This window comes from Cebus imitator, unplaced genomic scaffold, assembly GCF_001604975.1.
Source record: "Cebus imitator isolate Cc_AM_T3 unplaced genomic scaffold, Cebus_imitator-1.0 Scaffold31, whole genome shotgun sequence".
Taxonomy (NCBI): Eukaryota; Metazoa; Chordata; class Mammalia; order Primates; family Cebidae; genus Cebus; species Cebus imitator.
In genome coordinates, this window is record NW_016107346.1 from 4,592,833 (window position 1) to 4,611,293 (window position 18,461).

At 36.6% G+C, this 18,461-nt stretch overlaps 1 protein-coding gene across 2 annotated transcripts in view; it reads right to left on the reverse strand.

The window, feature by feature from the left end:
- PLCB1 (phospholipase C beta 1) overlaps positions 1–18,461 on the reverse strand; it is a 731,248-nt gene that overhangs the window by 572,427 nt on the left and 140,360 nt on the right. The window lies entirely within an intron of this gene.

Consider the following 18,461-nt stretch of genomic DNA (forward strand, 5'->3'; position numbering starts at 1 on the left):
CAAAGTGTTAGGATTACACATGTGAGCCAAGCACCCAGCCTTTTGCTTCATCTTATTAAAGAGAATGGACATTTGATGGGACTGTGATTTAAAAATGGCAAACAAGAAGCATGCAAGCCTGCGAAATCATGCAGTGAAGGTTTTGGCAAAAACAAAAACCTAGAGAGAAATCTACTAAGGTGGTAAGACAGCAAATGAATGTTGAGGTTCAGGATTGGCGGTGGCCTGTCTAGAGGGCTGCACATACTATGCGGGCAGAATTCACTGAAATTAATAGCTTTTGACTGACCAAATGGCCAGAAGCTTCCTGAAAAAATGCCCTGCTGTTATTTCTAACAGTGATGTCTATGTCTCACCTTTTAAAATCTTTCTCAGTGGTTGTGCATTAATGATACTGACATCCTCAGAATCCCAAGAAAGCTTTCTTTTGCCAATCAATACTATCCACTCTCAGCCATCCCTCGGTGGTTATAATGATTATTACTTGACATTCAATTGCCTTTTTCCATTTTCTCCACTTCCCTTTTGGAATTTTTGTCAATAAACAATTAAAAATGCCATGTTATTTAGTGGCTTTTTCATATACTACTTTTGTATTGACTATTTTGGGTGAGAATCTGCTTAGCTAATCTCCAGATATTGAACATTATTACTATTAATGTGGCTAATAAGCTTTTTGAGTGTAAAGTTATTTTTTTCTACAGAAATAGGGAAAGACTGATGATTTTCAATATGGGAAGAAACACAAGTGGTATGTTTGCATACTAGGGCCATCTTATCCTCAATTTTATACTTATATACATATAGATATACAAACATAAACACATGCATATGTATAGAAATATAATGCATGCATGCCTGTATACCTGCATATGCACATACATGATTATGTAATGTATATATGTATGCATATATATTGTGTGTACATATACATACAACTATACAGATGTATATATAGGTGTGTGTGTATGTATGCATTTATGTGTATATATGTATGTATATACACACACCCCTATATATACTCAAGTTCTTTCAAAGCAAGGCAAATGATGAAATACTGATATATAATAGGTTGCAACTCAGTAGAAAATACTTTCTATCAAAAAAATGAACTTTTAAACTCTCTCACCTTCCATATAAATGGTTACTCAAACATATGGTCACCTCGTGATATGTAAATAATGCCTGATTTAAGCTACAACAATGGAAAAGCATTGTGCATTTGCATAACCTTTCTCTAGATCTGCTCCACACTTTATGAAGCATCCCCAGTGACTCCAGACATTTGCATTTACATCACACAGTGCTGGTGGGACAGGAGGATCAATAAAGGCTGGGCTCAACCATGGCCAATGCAACAAAACACCCAGAAGAAGGAACGCCAAACAAGGAGACATAATTCAGAAAGAAAGGGCTACATACACGTTCCATCCCTCTGTTCCTTCTTTTTCCGTAAATCACCTTTCCTCCTAACCTCAAGACAACTGTTCACAACCACAAAGTTAATGGGAAAAGGGACCTACAAGACATTGCCTACGCCAATAAACTTGGTTATTACTTCAGCTAGACAAAATGTAGAGCGCTCCCAGTTCTTGGTGGGCATACACTTGTCCCTGTTCACCACCTTCAGGACTATATTAAAGTTGAAAAGGTTCAGGGCACAGCATGGAAGTGAGAACTCTATTAATCTGTATGATTCCCGAAAGAACACTGATGGGTGATGGGAGGTGACGCCAAGTAATTTCAGAGGCCAGATGGATCACACACAGTGTTTAAGACACAACATTGTACAAAACAGACTTGTAAGTTTCTCATGTGAAGCTACAGCAAAACATAATGATATGATTAACTTGACATATTCAGTGGCTAATTACTAACAGAATGCCACATATTTACTTTACAAATGTTCTGATATCTTGTCTTAACATGAAAATAATTGCAGTGACTATCTTAGTATAGATTTCAATCCTCTGTAGTATTGGGTTGAGGTGAACTCACCCCACAAGCTTAGTCAAAATTGGTTCAGTAATCTTTCTACTATTAAAAAAAAAAAAGTAAATTTGGGGGAGGTAGGGGTCGAAGGATTGCTTGAGCCCAGGAATTTGAGACCAGCCTAGGCAATGAAGTAAGACCGCATATCTAGAAAAAAAAAAAAAAAAAAAAAAAAAAAAAAAAAAAAAAAAAAACAGAAAAAATCACCTAGGCGTGGTGGTGTGGGTCTGTAGTCCCAGCTACTTGGAAGGCTGAGATGGGAGGATCACTTGAGTTAGGGAGGTTGAGACCCACGGTGAGGTATGATCTTGCCACTGCACACCAGCCTGGGAGACAGAGTGTCTCAAATAAGCAAAAATTAGGATTTGATATATAGATATAGATATAGATATATGTTGCCTAAATGCCAAATAATAGCTAATATCCTTTGGCAAGAACAGAAGTGAAAAAAATCAGTGAATTATTTTGGCTATAGATCAATCTAGAAAGCAGATTCTATTTATGTATTCATTCTGATTGTTTTTGATTAGCAAACAATAGCTTTAGTGCATAATATAACCTAGAAATTCTTTTAAGGCAAGATGTAAACATGACTAAAATAACATTTTTGCCCTGGAAACTTGCATAATTAGGGGACATGCAGATAAATTTGTATTTACAATACATGTGTAAAATAAGAAAATTACAAAATCTTAAAGGCTTAACAAGGAAACATTTCCTATCATTTTATTATTTTTGTTATAAACATACGAATACTCAGCAATATGTGTATCACACATTCATTTGTGTGTATTCTGCCATTATAATACAAACCAATTTATCTACCTCCCAATTTAAAATACAGGTTACCTTTATCATTGCCTTGACCTATATATTCCTCCTATATCATATCTTTTTGTCTACACACCCACCAGGAGAAAACACCTTCTTAAAATTCTTGGTTAAATGTAGTCCTGTTTTATCGTTTGTATAGTTTTATCAAATAGGCATCATCCACTATAATGTATTTAAAGTTATGTTTGCTCTGAACATAAGGTATTATACTACATGTAGTCTTTTGGGATTTTTTTTTCTTTAAAGTTTGTATTTCTATGATTTCAAGATGCTGCTGCATGTAGCAGTAGTTCATTCATTTTTTTTTACCACCATATAGTATACCAGTGTGGGACTATACGACTAGATATTTTCCTACTGATGGTCCTTTAAGTTGCCATTATTAACATATTATCATCATTCTCGTACAGTTCCCTTGGTAAACTTGTGCCAGTTTTTTGGCAGCGTATATCCCTAAAACTGGATTTTCTGGATCATAGGGAATTGTTTTCCAAATGGTGGTGTCAACTGAATCTTCTAAGTAGCAAAGAACAAGCACTTCTGATAAAACCATCTTATCAGGAGTGCTTGTGTTCGCTAGTTGGATGATTAGTCCAGGGTCATCTTATCTTCAGTTTTATACTTAGATACATATACATATAGACATGTAGATATAGACACACATATATATGCATGCATATGTATAAATAGGTATAAATATATACATGCACACATATGTGTAAGCATGGCTATATATATGCATATATGTTGTATGTACATATACTGAGTCATAGGGGATACTTCATTTCCCCAATGACCCACTTTATCCTCAACCCTTGGTACTGTCAGATTTTTAAATTTTCACTAATTTATTGGATACACAATATCTCACTGTGACATTAAGTTGCATTTTCCTGATTAATAATGAAGTTTAAAATGACTGTATCTACTGTCTGACTTGGGATAAAAGGTGGAAGAAAACTACATGTCATTGTGGGAAGTCAGGAAGGAGAATATAATTTTTTGTAAACTGGGATATTTTTTCAATGTCTTGCATTGTATTAGGTTCATACAATTTTTTTCTAAATATATAATTTAGGTCATCCTCTAAAGAAGCTTACAATTTCACTAAGAAAATGATTTCTGCATTTAAAAATTGGGAATGAAAAACATTCCTCACATTCCCAGCACAGAGTGGATGTTCTAGTAACCTTTCTTGAATGAACAATTGCACAAGATATCCTAAGATGTGTAACTCAAATAGGATATCTTCTAGATGCCTCATGCCAAGCATGGAACTAATCTTTCCTACCACAAAACCGCTCTCTGTCTAGTCCCTCCCTCCTCTGCAATGGCATCTGTGCCCACTCACTTTCTTAGAATGGGAAATGGTGTCATCCCTGACTCTGCTATCCCTTTCACCGGCAAGTTTTATCTACTGAATGTTTCTATAGCTAAGTGATTCTCAAAGTATAGTCTACAGGTCTCTGGTGTTCCCCAAGACCCTTTGAATGTCCTGAGGTCGAAATAATTTCATAATCATATTAAGAGGTTACTACCTTTTTCACTGAGATGACATCTGCACTTTATACAAAAGCAATGATGAAAAAAATTGCTGGTATCCTCATACAAATCAAGACAATGGCACCAAACTTCCAGTGTAACAGAAATCACTGGATTATTCACTCTACACACTCATTGTTAAAAACACACTTCAAGAATGTGATTCTTGAAGTGCTAAAAGTTATCAATTTTGTTAAATTTTGACTCTTCGTGACTCTTTAAAAGCCATAGGCTTTTAAAATATTCTGTATGACAAAATGAGAACTATGCACAAAATAATTCTGCAGTATACTGAAACACTTAAGAGTGAGTTCCAAGTTGAACCAGTCATTCTTCCCAAGTAACACCATTTTTACTTGAAAGAAGAGCTGTCAGGAAAACTAGGGTTATTCAGACTTGGATATGCAACAGACATTTTCTTGAAAATGAATAAAGTGGGTCTGTCAATTCAAGGTAGATAACTGAGAGTACGTGTTGCCAATAATAAAATACAAGCTACCAAGCAAAACTTGGAATTTTGGGAAGTTGTATCCACCACTGTAAGCTTGGTGGCTCCTCAATATTTAGATACATATTTTTTTAATGAGATCAGTGGTGACATTAATGAATGTGACCACATATGACAACAAATCATGCTGTGACAAAATACCATGTTTTTGGAACTATAGTATCAATCAAAACATGACACTTTAAAATGATAAGTTCTTCCTGCTGTGGCTACTGATAGTCCATTCATCCACTTAACAAAAGTGCCTACTGTGTGCTAGGCTCTGGGGTATAGCAGTGGTAAGTGATTTAAAAACCCAGACATTGTCCAAGGAATTTTACATATGTTAATTAACTTAATGCTCACAATAATGTTATGAGAAATGTAATATTAAAAACCTCTTTTTCTAGTTGTGGATATTGAGCCATAGAGGGTTGAGTAACTTGATTAAGGTCACAAGCTTATAAGTAATGGCACCAGGTGGCAATGATAGCATTACGTAGGACAATATGTTACAGCTGAATCTTATAACCTATTCTTTAAATTACTCTCTGACTTCAGAATAACAGGAATAGTTGACATTTGGAGCACCCTTAGTAAGTGCCAGGCACCCTTCAAAGAGCTTCATGGGAATTAGTCCTCACACTGAACCTATAAGGTTAGGTATAGATTATGCACCCATTTTACACATGGAGAAACTGAAGGTCAAATACTTTATGTAATTTGTCAGTCAATTCTAAGTATCTGTGAAAAGACTGGGAATCAAACTCAGGCCTTCTATTTCTTGAGACCCGTTTCCTAAGGAATTGGTTACATTTCATCAAGAAGCACAACTGTGCTTGAGCAAATATGTTTAAGGTAACAAATAAGCCTATTACCAGACATTGAGATTAAAGAGGCTTGATGTGTAACTAGAAAGGAATCAACTTTGCAGGCAAGCAAAAGCTTTTTGATTGATTCATCCAATACCCATTCGACCCTGAGGTTATCTTAGAAGCTGAGTGATTTGAAAGTTTCTTTCTTCAGTCAGGCTCTGTTGTTTTAGAACTTCAACTCCCTTAGAATTACCACAGAGGGTCAGATGCATAAAACAACATGGCAGTACTTTGGAGGTATTTGAAAGCATTTTCAGAGTTAATTTGGACTCTGGCATTTTCTCTGCTATGTGCTGATTTTATAACCTACTCTTCACTATAATAGAGCCTGGGCAACATTTTTCTTAATAGAATCCAGAGATAGCACAGATAAACACTTTAGTATGTATTAGAAAATATTCCAAAAGCCATCTGGGATAGGAGCAGGGAAGGGCAGAAAGATTAACCTATGAGTCAAAATCAGTTAATATATACATTTTATCAATCTTAATGTTATTTTCAGGATAATACCACCATGACAGCTTCTCAGTGCTTCAACTTCCCCATCTGCAAAGTGGGAATAAAAACAGTACCTACACCATGGTGAAGTTACGAAGACTAGATAAGTTTAATTTGCCAACTGCTGGTATGGTCTGGCACATGGTGAGCACATCCTTGGTTAATTAAAACAAAAATGAAAATGTGTCATGGAGTTGTGTAATAAAACACAAGAAGCTTAACGTACATTTCCAAATATCAACAAGTAAATAAGGGCTTGGTTTTGAAATTATCCTTGTTGTCTGTAGCGTCTATACACTCACATGATTCCTAAAGAAATAGTTGAGAGAAGCAGGTTAATAATTACTTGCTCCTGGGTTTCCATGAGTAGCTTCTTGGTGTCAATAACAGAATCCAAAGGGAAAGCTGTTCTTGAACCCTGAGTCCAGTCTCAGTGGCCACACTGTTTTTGCTGTTTTCCTTGTTTTGGGCAGGAATAAGTCTCACAGGTGAGCAGACAGAGGAGGAGCTGGACTTGGCAGGTGGCAAGAAAGCCTGCATAGTGCCAGTCAGAAGACTCAGGCAACAACACCCTGCAAGCAGCAGAGCCTGATCAGGAGCTGGATTTATTGTTCATTGATTTATTGTTCAATAACTATGTTATTCCTCTTATGCCTTTGACAATGCTAAATACAAGTGTTGCATTTTCAAGGTTAAATTTTAAGCCCACTAAAAATTACTGCAACACCCAAGCTTCTACTCAATTTTCAGTTTGTTGGGGCATTTCTTTTCTCATTTCTTCCTTTTTTCACAAAGAGATTGTACTGGGGGTCCACTCAAAGCCAAGTCACCATGAGGGGTATTCTGAATACACTGATGAATAAACTCCCAAGGCCCTTTAAGTCTGTATAATCTCATCAATAGTTGTAACTTATAATTTATATAATTTATAGTTATAATTTAATATATGTTCTTCCAAACTGTGATACAGAGTTGTATTATAAAATGTAAGATGGACAGCTGTCTTAGCTAAAGGTCTTCAAGTCAGTGGCACAGAAGTCTTGATTATGGGCTCTATGCAAGGTCAGGAGCAAGTGGCTGGGCACTGCGGGGGAAGTCACCGGGGCACAAAAGGTCAAAGCAACTTATATTTGGACACTGTAACACTGTATTCTCTGTCTACATCCCCTTGCCATTTATTATTCCTGGGTAGACCCAACCCTACATCTCCAAGTGGAAGCACTTTCATCTCTTTGATGGAGAGTTTTATTTGGCTGTCAAAGCCAGCCAGGCCTATGTCCAGAAGTGCTTAGAGATAATGGAAAAAGTATCCCTCAACCCATGACTGATGCAATTGGTGACTTGTTCCTGGTTGGAATAAAACCTAAGTGTGAACCTGTGCTGTCTCCTAGACAACTCCATAGATTGAACACCAGCTGCTCACAATATAACTTACTTGACAATGTACCCCCTATTTGTCTTCCTCCTCTCCCTGTCTCACTTCCCCATTCCTGACAAGTTTCCTGGCACTGCCTTCCAGAAAACTACTTGCATTCAGAGCATTTGTCTCAGAGTCTCCTCCTGGGGGAACTCAAACCAAGACAGAGTAATCCAGGATCTTCTCTTGAGTTCTGGAGTCAATTTTCCTCCTTTATGTCTGGACCTCAACAGCAAAATCAATTTCTATTTACCTATCAAATAAAAGCGAAGTCTCAGCTTTTCATAAACTATGATACAGCTGCCTTCTAACAGCTTTTAGGAAGCCTATTGTACCATTTTAGGGTACACTGAAAAATTAATTCAACCCAAGGAAGCCAAGAAATCAATTAGAATGAATCAGGTTATAAATCTCCAGTTGCCTGCTGTTTTATATTAAATGTTGAAATATTACGAAAGACCAATCAAATGATCTTTGAGAAATTATAACTGCTGTCATCCACCTCTATTAGGCACTGGCATTCACTCATTAGTTACTTTGAAGCCATTGGGAAACACTGTCAAAAATGCAGCCTAATGGTTTGGAGTCATGGGAGGCTGGAAGAGAAGCTGACAGAACAGTCTCCCATTGAGTCATGCTCACTCAAGATTCCAAGTGTCCCGGGGGCAGTGTATAGACTTTATTCACTTTGAGACCCACCAGAGGGATGCATTGTCTTTACTTGTTAGCCTGGTCAACCTCACTTATAACTTCATCTTTCAATAGAGGCCTTTCTTCAGAGTATATCAGGGGACACACTGGGATTCGGGCTGCCTGGATTCAAACTGTTTCCATCTCTTAGCAGCTGTGTCATTTTGAGCACATGGCTTAACCTCTCTCTGCCTCACTTTCCTCATCTGTAAAATGGAAATAATAATAGAACCTATTTCACTGAGCTGTTAAGAAGACTAATGAGCAAATCACTTGCTACTCATGCTGTGATCTGGAGACCAGCAGTATCAGCTTTCCCCGGGATCTCAGTGGAAATGCAGTCCCTCAGGTCCCTCATCAGACCCACTGAAAGAGTCTGCATTTTACCAAGATCCACAGGGGACTTGTGTGCACATTAAAGCCTGAGAAGCACTGCTTTAATACATGTCAAGTGCTTGTTTAAAGCAGAGTTAGACAGGCTGAAAGCACTCGATCAATTCCAGCTATTATTATTTCAACCAATAAGGCACAGAGTAATAAGCAGATGGCATTAATTAGGAGCGAAACATGCAGAAGCTTGAGAATGGGAACCCAGGATGGAAAAGCCAAGATCTGAGGTGATCTGGATGGGCCACTGATAATGTCCACTACAACTGGGCATGACATAGACTTCCAAAGTTCCTATCTCATCCTGCCCCCACTCATTCAGCAAATTGTGTCCCGAGTACCTACTATGTGCCAGGCACTTGTTTAGAAACTGATACAACATTGATGTGCTCTGGAGCTTAAGGAATCTAGTAGAAAGGAGACAGATAATAAGCAGTAAATATACCTGCCACTTCCAGATAGCAATAAATGCTATGACTGTACATAACAGTAATAGAAAGAGTGGCTGTTAGAAGCAAGAGAAAGGAAGGTGGGTCAGTAACTGTAGTTAATGCTTCTGTGCCCCACTCAGGTTCCCTTCAATGGGTCATTGCACCCATCCTGTAGATGCTGCAGGTGTCAGCTGCTAACAGCTAGCACTTCTACCATTCTCTGAAGGACTGTTCTTGGCTGAGGAGTGCCACCCTGAAGGTACTGGAAGTTTATGCACCCATTTCTAGAAAGGACAGGCTGCTGGTAATCCATGACAATCCGCAGGACAGTTCTATGGTGCAATTCCTGCTCCGGAGCTCCCGGTAGGACCAGGTTAAGGCTAGACCCCCCATCCCATCTTTACTTTGTTTGTAATCTTACCCTATTTTTCTTTGCTCACTCTCTTTCTCCAAGGAGCATTAGCTCCAAAAATCATTTGCATCAGAATTTCCATTTCAAGCTCTCCTAGATAATCTGACAAAAGAGAGTAACTTCTCTTCTCTCCAGAATTTTCTTTCTTTGACAGCATCCCAGCGCAAGAGTTCCAGATATCAAGATGAATGGCCAATTCTCATTTCTTTGTAGACTCCAGGCCTCTCAAGGAGAAGAAGCTGAGTACAAGAAGCCCCATTTTAGTTCACATTGGCCTCTAGATAGAAATGCAATATAGAGAAGGACAGAGCCAAAACACAGCCTTCAAGTTCTGCCAAGAATTCCCAATGTACCAATTGGAGGGTCCTCTACTGCTGAGTCTCTGCAACCAGCCCAAGTCAGCGGGAGAAATATAATACAGAGTTACACCTCAAACAGAGAAGTTATCTGGTTTATAGGGCATTTAGTAAGCTGCTGCCAAATATCAACAAAATGGCTACATCCAGCACACACCTTTGTATTCTTCTCGATGAAGACATCTAAAATCTTTCTCTAAGTGCAGTGTCAGTAAAAGATACCCAAATCCTCAATGCTTAAGCTTCACTGGTAATAAACAGTTTTTAACTGGCCCCTTGGACATTAGCTTTAGAAGGCATTAATGCAGCAAAGATCATCATCACATGTAAATGCCATAAATTCCATGAGTAATTACTAGTTTGTGTAGGTGACGTTGAGGTAATGAACAAGCCAAGAGGGTCCATGCTGATTCTTTGTACATCCATCAAGCAGTGCTATGATTCTGCTGGCTTAATTATTACACCTTGTAGAGATGAATGCAGGGAACATGCCTGCCTTGTCAGCAGCCTCCCAGGGGACTGGTACTGAGTAATTGCTTTCCAGCCCTGTAGGAATCATCTACATGGAGCCACAGGCACCATCTGGCTCTCCATCCCTCCTCCACATGCCTCAGCAAGCCTCCTGGGGACAAGATGAGGTATTGGGGTGGCAGTTATCATCAATAAGCTGGTGACATCTTGTCTTTTTCTTTATTCTAATCACAAATTTTATATTATTAACTATTCCTGATCCCAGAAACACTAAATACATATAAAAATATGTCAACTTATATGTGTATATCATAGATTATTACATCATATAAAATATAACACCCTATTGGATATTATATATATTTATACATAAACATAAATGTGGACTAAGCTTACTTATATTGAGGTGAGATTTTTGGGAATATAGGGTAAAGAAATGAATTGGTAAGAAATATTTGATAGACACCACTGTAGAATTTGTCTTGTTTTCTGAGGAAAATACATTCATTTGAATATCACTTATCACAAAAAATTCAACATAAAATCCTGTTGGATTAAAAAATTAAATATTAAAATAACTAGATGAAAACTTTGGATATGAGAATTTATATACTTGGCTGCTCTTATATACAAAGCAATGGAAGAAGTATAGACAAAAACCCAGCTGTGATAATTTCTACAGTATAAGAATTTTCACCCTGTCCAGGCCAAAACCATGTAAGATACTTACAATGAGAACAGGGAACTAGGAAAATATTAAAAATACAGCAGACAAGAGAATATTATACAGCAGCTACTACAAGGAGATCCTCTCTTAAATATAAGGAACTGGCAAATCCCTGTGTTTCATTAAAGAACATCTCTTAGAAAGATTCAAGAGCTCTAACATATAGTAGGAAATAACTATTTCTTGAACATATAGTAGACAATAACTGTTTGTTGAATTGTTAAAAATTAATTAACTAAAGGAGAAATGAGCAAGGAGCACACTCAGACAATTCGCATGGAAGGAACTGTAAAGGATTAATGCACTGGATGCTGTGGGGTTCCCTGCCCAGATCCCCTCTACTGGCCAACAGTCCAGTCTCCTCCAGCTCAAATACTTCTGGGAGTATGTATATATTACTTCTTTAATGAAATAGTATAAAATAATTTTTGTCAGTATATTGAATAATATGGAAATATGGTCATTACATATTATGAGAAATCAGGAATCAAACAGTAGACAGGCTGAGCTAATGGCATTCATGTAAACCTGGCACTGAGAAAATGTGTCTTTTCTCTTTTTTGGTTGAGATGGAGTCTCACTCTATTGTCCAGGCTGGAGTGCAGTGGTATTATCTTGGCTCACTGCAACCCCTGCCTTCAGGGTTCAAGTGATTCTCCTGCCTCAGCCTCCCGAGCAGCTGGGACTACAGGCATGTGCCACCATGCCTGGCTAATTTTTATACTTCTGTAGAGACAGGGTGTAGCCATGTCAGCCAGGCTGGTCTTGAACTCCTGACCTCAGGTGACCCATCTGCCTCGGCCTCCCAAAGTGCTGGGATTACGGGTGTGAGCCACATGCCAATTATCTTATGCTCTTATGCTATGCTTCTTGGATTCCTTATAAAATGACCAATGAACTACAATACGAAAGGACAAATGTATCAGCCCTGAAAAAATACCAACAATATTTGAGAAACATAAAAATTTAGCTAAATATTGGTGAGAAGAGAAATTGTTTGGAGGGAAACACTGAGAACTATCTTGCAAGCCTCCCACTTGAGGAATAAACACAGCATGATTACACTACAATGCTTGCAGTATCCTAGAAACCCCCACTCGTGGGTACAGGTGTGAAGGCCAAGGGAGAAGGTTGTTCTGTCTTATGAAACAACCACCCAAGTAAACTTTGGATCATCTCCCTGATCTGGAGCTTCATTTCAATAATGCCGTGATTAGCTGCTCAAGGAAGGTCATGCATCCATGGTCACACTATGTACCTGATACAGAGGCCACTCCACACAGAAAGTTAAATACAGAAAATGGCCATGTCCTTCAAGTGTCTGGATCAATGAACCAGACACATGAACCTACGACTGTAACATCTGGTCTTCCAGGTTAAGAAATGAGACAGGGTTCTTAAAAAAATAAAAATAAAAAAATGGATGTGAAAAAATCCTAGAATCTAGCCACCATTATTTCATGTTTGTGGTCGAATATCTGGCCTACTTCATAGTCTCTGTGTTCAATTCTGAATCAATATGAAAAGAAATAGAAACATTTTAAAAGATTGAGCACTGATGATACTGAGCTAAATATACATATATGCGTACGTATATACGGAAAAAAGCAAGATGAAGAGAAGGAGCATACATTTGGGAAAATATTTACTTGAGCAAACGCAAGTGAAGCATCTGGTTTATAAGATCAATAAAATTCCTTGAAACAAGAACTCTGTAAGCAATGAGACGAAAATGCCAGAGAATGAGTGAAAATAGGAGCTAAGACACATGCAAAAACAAAACAAGAACAGGGTAGGCTAAGATAACACTGAGAAATAAAAATACCACAACAGTATTAACATCTTTATTAGAAAATGAGCACATAAATGTCAGATCAGAAAAACCAAACCACTGGAACAGGAACAACCCTTTTAAAGTCTCCCAGGATAAAGAGGCAAAAAAGACAGAGATTCTTAGAATAAGAAAGAAGACAACAGATATGAGAAGCAAGCTCAAATAGTATAAACTGATGCTCCAGAGGAAGAGGCCAAGCAGACTCAAGAGGAATAAGAATTAAGGGCAAAATGGAAGGAAACATTTCCAAATCTGTCTATTTAATATAATTCCTGATATTCCTAGGCGATGTTATGAAATTTTTATCAATGTCCACTCATTATATTGAGCTGATTTGGGGAGGCATAATTAAAGAGGAGAGAAAAAATACTTTAGAGCTGCCCAGAAGATAAAACAAAAAGAGGAATAATTTCTTTTCTTTTTGTAGACACAGGGTCTTGGCATGTTGCCTAGGCTGGTCTGAAACTTTTGGGCTGAAGAGAAACTCCTACCACAGCCTCCCAAAGCTCTGGAATTACGGGCATGAGCCATTGTGCATGGCTAATAATTTCTTACCAAGAACTAAAACTCAGGCTACTCTTACACCTTGTGTCACATGCCAGGAGATAGGCAAAGGTATACAGAGTTTTGAAGGAAAACAGCTATAGTGAATTCTATACAATCACCCAAGTTCTTTGGTAAAGTCAATAGAATGATATTCTGATATGCATGTGTATATGAAGCATACTATGCATCTCAAAAGTATTGCTAAAATATTCATTCTAGTCATTCAAGATGAAAACCAAAAGGAAAAACTTCCAAATGGGGAATACCTCAATAAAATGTGGTAATAAATCTAATTGTTCACTCTTTCAATCTCTCACTAAATGAACATTTATTCACTGCTTACTAGATATAAATAAATATTTATTCTAAATACTATCACCAAACAAATTTCCAAGAATATAAATATTGAAAGAAAAGCCTAACTCAAAGCTGGGAAAATATTTCACCGTGCTTAAAGGTAAATTGTATCCATATCATTGGAAGAGTTTTCATAAATTTATAAGTAGAAAAGCAGATAAAGATCATACAGAGAAAATTTAAACCAGATGCACAAATTACCGAGAATGGTTTTTTCAAAGGTTCTGTTGTTCACAAAGAAATAGATATTAAAACATAAATAAGAGACCATTTGTTAACTATTAAGTGAGTAATCATCTTAAAATCTGTTCTATTTAATAATGAGAGATTTAATGCAGTGAGTACTCAGCTGTAACTGTAAGAATATAATTTTATACCACCTTATTGAGAGGCAATCTTAAAAATAAAAACTTTTAAATGAATATTTTAACCTATAAGTTATATATGTTAGACAACTGAAAAATAATTATAAACACAAATGTGTTTTGAACATAATTAGAAAAAATCTAAATACTCAGAAGTATGAATTCAGTTAAATATATTATAATAGTATATAATACTATGCAGCCATTAAAATAATGTTTTAAAGGCTGTTAGAATGTTTGAGGGTTTATTATTAAAAAAGAAAAATAGCATTTTATAACATAATTCTTTTTGAAACATGTAATGCATTAAAGTGCTGAAGTGAACTATGTCAAAAATTAAAGGTAACCATATATTTAGGTTTTGAGTTTATGGTTAATATTTTCTTCTTTATACATTTTTGTATTCTGGAAAAGACTGCCAGCTCTCTCCCAATATCCAATCTTCCTTTCTTCCTGTAGAATCACCAGTTTTACATGGGCACAGGATTAACTACAATTATGATGAAATTTCCCAGTCTTCCATTGTGACTGAGCACAGACTAATGAAATTTAAATAGAGATGATATGTGTGACTTCTGGGAATGTCCAGAGTATCCTTTTCTCTGTTCTTGTTGATTTCAGTTGAAAAAGAAACAAACAAATCCATCTTCCTTTATATTTTCCTTTTAATTTGTAATAACTAAATGTTTAGTATTTAATGGCCTAAGTCAAAAAACAATTTTGAAGTGGAACTTAGTACTGACTGAAGATAAATCAAATTTAATACTTATATTTAAGACATTTGTTTTTATATTTCTATTTTTATGTTTCTATAAAACAAGTATTTATATTTCCTAGACGACTATATTGATTATGTAGAATCAAAATTTCTTGGAGGTATCTGATCCAAGTCATTTGGTAGCTTACTGGTTTAGTAATTTGAATTGAAAAAATTAAATTTCATAAGCCTTAGAGTTAAAAACTCAAATAGAAAATGCTATAGTTAAGAGAAGCATGCACATGTCATCCAGTTCTTGCACTACCATCCTCAACACATAACCACTTTCTTCACTTCTTTTTGAAAAACTTTTTTTTTTTTTTTTGAGACAGAGCTTTGCTCTTGTCACCCAGGCTGGAATGCAATGGTGCTATCTTGGCTCACTGCAACCTCTACCTCCCAGGTTCAAGCGATTCTCCTGCCTCAGCCTCCTGAGTAGCTGGGATTACAGGCACTCACCACCATGCCCAGCTAATTTTGTATTTTTAGTAGAGATCGGTATTTCACCATGTTGGTCAGCCTGGTTTCAAAATCCTGACCTCAGGTGATCCACCCACCTCAGCCTCCCAAAATGCTGAGATCACAAGCATGAGTCACTGTGCCTGGACTAAAAAACATTTTATTGTTATATGTAACACACATACATAAACTGCATTAAGAAATGTACATCTACCTGTAATCCCAGCACTTTGGGAGGCAGTGGCAGGTGGATCACCTGAGGTCAGGAGTTCGAGAGTAGCCTGGCCAACATGGCAAAACCCCGTTTCTACTAAAAATACAAAAATTAGCTGGGCATGGTGGCGCATGCTTTTAATCCCAGCTACTATGGGGGGCTGAGGCAGGAGGATCGCTTCAACCCAGGAAGCGGAGGTTGCAGTTAGCTGAGATAGTGCCACTGTACTCCAGCCTGGGCAAAAGAGTGAGACCCTGTCCAAAAGAAAAAAAAAATGTACAGCTAAACAAATCATTGTGAAGTGAATACCCAGATTAAGAGATGGAACACTGCCAGCACCCCAAAGATGCCTCCTCTGCTCATCACTAACAATAACTGCTAACCTGCTTTCCAGGGCAATTCCTTCCTTTTGTTCCTTTTACTTCCTTCCAATAGTTGCATCTTGATACATCATAGTTTAGTTTTGCTTATGTGCCCTTTATGTAAGTGAACTTACAATTAATTATAGGCATTATTTTGTATATGACTTTCTTCAATCAACATCATATTTGAGATATTCAACCTGTGGAGTGTATTTATAGTGTATTCATTTTCATCACTGTATATTATTTTGTATGAACATACTATAGTTTTTTATTATGTTAAAGTATACATAAAAACATACTATTTTAACCATTTTAAGCATACAGTTCATTGGCATTAAGCAGATTCACAATACTGTGTAACCATCACCACTTTTTACAAAACGTTTTTATCAGCCCCTATAGAAACACTGTACTCATTAAATAATAATTCTTTACTCTTCCTTCCCCCTTGGCCCCTTGTAATCTCACTTTCTGTCTTTGTGAATATGCCTATTTTAATCCTACAATATTTGTCTGTTGTGACTGGCTTACTTCACTCAGGATAAAGTTTCCAAGCCTCATCTGTGTTCTAGGAAATATCAGAATTTCATGTTTTTTTTAAAGGCCAAATAGTATTCCATCATATGACTATACCACATTTTGCTTATTCATTTATCTGGGTTGGACATTTGAGTTTCCACTTTTTGTCTATTGTGAATAGTTTTGCTAGGAATGTTGGCATACAAGTATTCGTTAGAGTCCTTGCTTCCAATTCTTTTGCAAATATACCTAGATGTGGAACTGCTGCATCATATGGTAATTCTATGTTTAACTTTTTGAGGAATGGGTAAGCTTTTTTCCACGGCAGCTGGACCATTTTATATTCCCACCAGCAATGCACAAAAGTTCCCCAACTTCCAGCAATGCTAATGCTCTTTCTGGATAATCCACGGTATATTGTCACCCCTTTGGATTTTTATGTCTGTGAAGAGAACATTGACATTGGATTGTAATTTTAGATGGTAATTTTAAAAATTATGAATGGAGAGCTTCTGTCCATATGTTGAAAGGCCTTTTAAATCCCTATTTCTCTTGAGTTGTTATGGCTTCTCTTATTAACAGTGTCAACTACATTAGGATTGTAATATTAAACATTAACATGCTTAGGAATTTCTGGGAATCTCAGTAAAATGCAAATTCTGATTTGGTATGTCTGGGTTGTGGTTGGAGTCTGAGATTCTGCATTTATAACAAACTTAGTGTCAAAGCTGTGAGTCTAAGAAATACATATGAGTAGCGTTTACGTTGTGAAATGTTTGCAGCAATTTAAAGAGGAAATTTGAAATAAAGCATCAAGTACAATAACTATTTATTTTAAATAATCCAGATTTAGGATGCTATGCTCAAAATACCCTCTCTTTTATAGGTGGCTTGGTGTGATGGGATCTTCATATACAAATGATTTCACATATAATTTTCATGTGTGCAAAGGGATTTGAACTCTTGGAGAATGCAATATAAAAATGATGAGCTACCCAAAAGTGGGGTTAAGATTGAAATCAAGGATATAGCACTCCAATTCCTCAATTCCAGCAGCATATCATGAAGGGACTATGGATGTGCTGTTGTATATATGAATCCCTTACTGCCCTGGGCTTGGAGATTCATGCTAAGAAACAATTGCTAAAGATGGATACAAAGGATTCACTTGAGGCCTATCTCTGTCATAGCCCACTGGCTACCCTTACCCCATTTTAACAAACAAAACAACATGTTTTGGAGAAAAGATGTTTAGAGCATTAGAAAATCAATAGAATTTGTGCTTTAAATATTATACAAAAATCTCATTCAAGGAGTTAATGATATAAAAACAGAACACTCAAAGAACAAATCCACAAGGAAATTCAATGGATGACATAACACTGTAAGCAGCAGCAGCCAGAGATAATATGTATTAAGTGCTTATCAAGTGCTTTCTATATATTTGCATATTAATCCTCACAACCATACAGTCAGGCAGGTTTCCCAAGTAGCATTCTACATGTAGCAAAGGATACAGCAGAAGAATCTTATATTATGCTTCATTATTCTCACATGTGAATAACATGTATGCACAAAAATGTTTAAACTTTATTACCTTAATAGCATTTGGAAATAAATAATGAAAAACTAGCTTTTTAACTGGGGATATTGATTTGATAGAATTTTATCTTTCAAATCAGTGAGAATTCCTGCAGAAATACATTTTAGAAAGGAAAACACCTTCAAATTTTAAGAATTTTTTAAATTCCTTTTTAAGTTTTGCTTTCAAAATATTAAAGATGCTGGGATTTAAAATAATCTCGATAGCGCATCTTATCTGAATGTTCCTCACTTTGGTTTTATAAACCTCCTCAGAGCAAGAAAAAATAAATCAAGAGGAAAAATCAAAATTTCCCAATAAAAAGAAAGTCAGTGAGGTGTGAA